The following is a 6,299-nucleotide window of genomic DNA, read 5'->3' on the forward strand; positions in this document are numbered from 1 at the left end:
TGATCTTTTATTATATTCATATAAAACAAGTTCAAATACGCAAAGAATAAGGGGTAGGACTAGATAGTTTTTTTTTACTGCTTCCTACTTCCTTTGAAAATGTAGTCTGTCCTTAAAAAAAAAAAAAAAAAAAAGTATGTAAAACATCAGAATAGGGCACTTTCAGGGCATACATGGCATCATTGCTGGTGCAAAACTTTTAAGAGGTAGAGGGGGGGAATGCTCCATAGAAGTGCCTGCAGATATTATTTATTTATTTAGCAACAGACACACACGAATACCTTAAATTCCCTTCCGTAGCGTAATCTCCATTACCCATGAAGCATTGCGTGTCCATGTTATGGTATGTAGTCGTTGGAGCATCTGCGGCCTGACTCCCCCTTCCTTCCAGTCTCAGCTGCTCATCCGCACTTCATTTTGTCTCCCAATATGCATCGGCGTTAGCGTCTCAGCTGTTGTCTGCGCACGTGTTTGAATTCAGCTGTGAAGGTGCAACAGGCTCACAGCGTTGTCCTGTGGCACATGGCCAGGATGGTACGGCTTTTTAGCAGGCCTTGTGTATTGTGGTGCATTTTAAACACGCAGCAGCACAATGAGCTAGTGGTTAGCGGGTCTGCCTCCCACTTGAGAGTTCCCGAGGTTGAATCTCTGCTCACTGAGCAAGTGATGAGATTTCAGTTAAATATACACGGCAGCATTTCTCTTTCGGCATTATGTTTTGCGTCCACACGAGGCAGAGAGCTCATGAAACCAACAGCGACAGCCAATGTGAGGAAGCCCCTCCCACGGGGGGAAGCTGAGGCCCACAATCAAACAGCTACCGACCAGTTGGACGTTGGAGTTTTGAGCTGGATACTCTGAGGTTGAAAGGGCTTGGACTGCGAGCCACATGGCCGAGCGAGAGCGAGCAAAGAATGAGCGGAGGCCTAGTATAGACTATAAAGAATTTACCGTTGGGATTTTTGTCGATCTAAAAAAAGCATTTGATACCATAGATCATTGTATATTATTGATTAAATAATATGGAGCACATAAATGGATACAAAGTTATTTAGATAATAGATATCACTACATGCAGTTCAGCAACATAAAATCAAAGCAGTTGATGATCACTCATGAGGTTCCTCAAGGGTCTGTGCTAGGCCCAAAACTATTCATATTGTATCTTAATGATATCTGTTGTGTTTCAAACCTTACTTAAAGGTGTCTTATTTGCCGATAACACAACTGTGCTAGAATGTGTGCTTACGTAGCGCCTGTACCTAACGTATGTTGTAGCATTATGTACAGTACACAAGTAAGTCCAGTTGTGTACTAGGAGTAGGTCTATGTGTGGACTTTTTTTCCCGTTTCTTTCCATTTGGGATATACTCAACATCACAAGTGTCAAACTCAAGGCCTGGGGGCCAGATCTGGCCCGCCACATCATTATATGTGGCCCGCGAAAGCAGATCATGTTTTATAAGTTTCATTAGTTAGACAGTCAGTCATTTCGTCAGTCAGTCAGAAAGTCAGCCCTTCACCTATTACTTGTTTTAGAAATTATTAATTGCGTAATGTATCTAATCCATCAATTTGTTGTGTAAAAATAACAAAACTACGTGATGATTAAACATTAATTCGGCCCTCCGAGAGAAGATGTAACTCCAAAGTGGCCTGTGACAAAAATGAGTTTGACACCCCTGCTCTACATGATTGATCTTTTATTATATTCATATAAAACAAGTTCAAATACGCAAAGAATAAGGGGTAGGACTAGATAGTTTTTTTTTACTGCTTCCTACTTCCTTTGAAAATGTAGTCTGTCCTTAAAAAAAAAAAAAAAAAAAACGTGCTGCTTTTGTATCTCATGAGACACAACTTATTTACTTTCCCTTTGTTGGCACAGTGGGTATATTTCATTATATGCAGAGCTGCATGCATCATTATTTGCACACATATATTGAAAACATTTGGTCCGACTATGAAGCCCACAAGTTGATTTTTATGTAACATATTGAGCAGATTTTGCCAACCCTCTTGATGAATGAAGCTGCCATTGTTTAATATGGATCAAATTACCAAATGTTGCCTTGGTGAGGAATAAGTTGAAGGTTGCCTCCCGTGTTTGTTCTGTTCATTAAAACGCACACTAATGCAAGGGTTCTAATTAAAATCTCTAATTAAGACCGCGTGTTGACAAAGAGCAGATAACGCTGTAAGAGCCTCCAGGGGCAGCAGCCGCACGGCTATGAAATGCTAATAACGAACCCGGCGTAGAAATGTAGCAAATAAGCTTAACTCAACTTTATTTATAGAGCACTTCAAAATAATGCAGCTTAAACAAAGTGATGTGCATAATCAAATGCAAACGTTAAACATCAAACACCACCACAACAACAACAACGACAACATAATAATAATAATAATAATAATAATAATAATAATAATATAATGACATTGAATAATATTGTGCCAAGTAGGATGGCCAGTGAGGAAAAAGAAGTCCAGAAATTCTTTATGATTTTTTTTTTAAAGTCAACACAGGTTTTAGTATTTATTTAATACGCAATTCTTTTTTTTTTTTTATCTTGCTTTGTATTTGATTGCCTTTTCCTTTGCTCGACGGCACACTTTGTACTCGAAGACACAATCGTTCTTTTGAGAGTTTCATTTATTTAGGGATGAGCTGGACGCAAACTTTCCAAATTGCGCAAGCCGGTTGAATCAATATTAAGGAGGTACATGATGGACTGTCAAGGACATGAAGTACTCAGCGTCTCACGCTAGACTTTGGTCACACCGTCCGCAGACGACGGATGAAAGAATCAGCGGACAGCTGGTGATTCTTTGCCGCTCTAATTGTACGATGGTGTCGAGAAGAAGAAGAAGAAGAAGACGGTGAATGGACTACAGCTTTGGTACCAGCTGTACTGGATAGTGTGTGTCAGAGGAAACCGTTTAATTGAGCACGGCCTCCCGCTTCACGGATCGTGGCGGCAAATCAAACTGATCCACGCCGACACCTCCACAGAACCCCCCGCTTCCAAGTTGTTCTGCTTTATATTCTTGTTCTGATTTGTTTGACTACGTCAAAGAGTAAAAGAAGAGGTCACTTCTGTGGGAATCGTAGTTACTGTCAGGACAGCGCCGCTAATAACCACATCCAACTGTCTTTTTTTTTTTTTTTAGGCTTGAATCTTTGATCCAGATTTCTGGATGGAGTCTCACGAGCTTGTTTTTTAAGGCGGGGAAACTCCTGACTGACTAATAAGACAGCGGTTGCATCTGGATGAAATGATATAAAACCTTTTGTGTGTTCCTGTTTACACGAAAGCAATACCGTGTTTTGCTTTTTGCTCCTTCACTGTACCCCAATGCGAATGAACCGTGACCTGAAAATTGTGACTTTTGGCATTCCATTGTAACCCTATTAATAATGCCAATGACGATAATGGCCAACAAAATGTAGACAAGCCAATAATCAAAAGAGTTGAACTATATTTAGATGCTCAAAGCCTGAGGCAACGTCGTTTTTTTCATTTGAACCGCTTTTGAGTGGCTGTTTGTAAATGACGAGAAACACCTATTGAGTCCTTGTTCGCCGTGATGGGAAGTTCATTTAGTCTGTAACGGCCTCCTTCAGCCAAGTCCATTGTGAACATTGTTACTTGACATTGTTTTACCGCGCACCTATTCAAGCCTCAACGTGAGCACGGAACAGCAGCAAACGGCGTCATTTTTCACTTTTGTCAAACAGTAGCCCAACCGGAACCGCCGCCTTTCCCCTCGCCATCCCGGCTAATTCACGGTGATTGACACCTCAGACAGGGCTGTACAAATTCAGTATTTTCGATTTTGTGCAGTCAGAGGTGGAGATCACATTTCATTTGGAAAAAAAAAAAGTCATCCAGAAAAAAGGTGGAAACATCACGGGGAAGGATGGTTGGCTTCCAGCCAGTGAACGTGGCGGAGCTGACGGGTTGTCCCGTCACTGCTTAAGCGTGCCGTGATTTTCCCGGCGGCTAAACGTCAATCGCGGCACCGCCGCGTTGCTAACGCCAAGTCGTGCATGATGTCGAATTGTGACTAACTTGATCTGGAGCATTGCATTGACATGTGTGTGTTTGTGGAAGGTGGCGAAGTCTTTTTTTTTTTTTTTTTTAATGAAGCTGATTTTTTTATTTGCAGCTATGGCGCGTCGACGCGATATCTGAAAGCTCCGCGTAATCAAGATCAGTGGTGTGCGGCGCCGTGGAGCCGCAAAGCATCTGGACAGTGACGCCTCAGCAAAGCAGTGGAGCCCAACTGGCCTCAGTAATTCGAAAGGAATCTTCTCTCAAATTGAATATTCACAAGCAGGCAAGCAACCGGGCAGAGAATCCAAATTGTTTGAATGAAGAAGTACAATCGCAATATTATGAAAATGACTCTGACAGCTGCAGTCAAAACTGAACGCTGTTGTCTTTCCAGGCAGAATTGTATAAGTGGAACGCGCTAGATTGTGCACTTATTGTAAAATGACTGTTTAGCCTTGGCAAAACGGGAACAACTCAGCATTAGCTTACAGTTTTTTGTGAGTCACTGCTTGAAAAGCATGTCAATGCTACAAACTTATTTTATGTTCTGGAATATAAGATAAAATAAGATAAGATAAGAAAACCGTTTTTGTCCCACACTGGGGAAATTTGCAATCTTCAGCAGCAGAATTGAAGGGGGGTGGGGGTAGAAAGAAAAACAAAGTATTGCATGCACAAAATAAATGTTCCAGAAAAAAAGAACTGTACACACTATAAGAGGTATTTTGAATATCTGAGTGTGATTTACCGTATTTTCCGGACTATAAGTCGCAGTTTTGTTCTTGGTGTTGGATTTTATCAAATAAATTTCCCCCCAAAATGCGACTTATACTCCAGTGCGACTTATATGTTTTTTTTTGTTCTTTATTATGCATTTTATGGATGGTGCGACTTATACTCAGGAGCGACTTATAGTCGAGAAAATACGGTAAATCACACTCACGCATTTGTCAGCAAGCATGAAATCCTTAACTGGATTACGGTCTGTTGAACTGGTTTTCATATCTCTGTTGATCTTAGGTCACAAGAGATGAAGAGGCTGCTAACAGCGCCCCAGGAATAAGTACAGGGCTCGTCCGGGATATGAACCCGAAGCAACAGTCATACCTCTCGCGCCCCACAGATAGAAATTGTGGGGAGGCCTTTGACAAAGACGGCGGCTATATTTTAGGAGGTAAGTGACGACAAGAAGCTTTATGAATCGTGGAATTCTTTCTTGTTTGTGTTTTATGGGATGCTTTGTTTGAGAAGTGTTTGTAGGAATACAGTATTCATGTTATGTGTTTTTTATCATTGACAAGTTCTTGCTTGCAATGTTTACTGTGAGCATGAATATTTACCCAACTCAAACTGCAATTAAGCGGACACTCGTTCTAAAGCAGTAAGACCCCCGCCGTTATCACGTGTTGTCGAAGTTTAGCTGGAGTTTTATTGCGTTTGCAACGGTTGACTTCTCGCCGCGCTCGTGTGACGGTTAAAGCGAGATGCACGAGCTGTGTCGACGCCAGCTGCGTCCGTTTTCCCGACATGCAGCATTGAAAAGCTCACGCGGGCTGCCTGTTGTGTGAGTTCCTACCTCTGTGTTGAGAATGAAGTTCATTCTTTTCAACGGGGTCAATATGGCGACAATTTTAGCCAGTGATGTATCCTCGCCGGCGCGGCTCGGCATTTCTCAACTGTCATCATCATCCCGCCTCAATTACTTTGAAGGATTGTCCGGGGCAAGGTCCTTGGCTCAGATACTAGTTTCCCCACATATACAGCATTTGTGGAAGCCTAAAAAGCCACTGGACTCTTTTTCAGTTACAGCTGCACTTATACGTCTCCGTTTTGATGCTGTTGAGTTAACAGTTAGTTTAGTGTTGTTGTAGTCACGACTCATTTTAAAAGGATGCATGCACCCTGTTGAAGTATCTCCGATATCAAATGTACATGACATGCAAAAATGGGAAATCAACTTGTAGCTAATGCAAGGAGAGAGGAGGAGAATCCAGGGAACTATCGCTAAAATGTCTAAAGGGTGTCACCGTATGGGCTCAGGAACACTTCAATGTCATTAAATACAGTTCTGTGCCACATCCGTAAGTGCAGCTTAAAACTCTACGATGCAAATGAAAAGTAATTTATCAATTACACCCAGAAATGTTGCCGACTTCTCTGGGCCTGAGCTCATGTAAGATCGACTGATGCAAAGTGGAAAATCGTTCTGTGGTCTGATGAGTCCGCATTTTAAATTGTGTT

At 41.8% G+C, this 6,299-nt stretch overlaps 1 long non-coding RNA gene across 1 annotated transcript in view; it reads left to right on the top strand.

The window, feature by feature from the left end:
* LOC109513776 (uncharacterized) overlaps positions 1-4,336 on the top strand; it is a 57,524-nt gene extending 53,188 nt beyond the window's left edge. The window contains exon 8 of the long non-coding RNA XR_002167855.1: positions 4,171-4,336. This is a non-coding gene — a long non-coding RNA (uncharacterized LOC109513776). The remainder of the gene's footprint in view (positions 1-4,170) is intronic.
* The last annotated feature ends 1,963 nt before the right edge of the window (positions 4,337-6,299 follow it).

This window comes from Hippocampus comes, unplaced genomic scaffold (assembly GCF_001891065.2).
Source record: "Hippocampus comes isolate QL1 unplaced genomic scaffold, H_comes_QL1_v1.1 scaffold99, whole genome shotgun sequence".
Taxonomy (NCBI): Eukaryota; Metazoa; Chordata; class Actinopteri; order Syngnathiformes; family Syngnathidae; genus Hippocampus; species Hippocampus comes.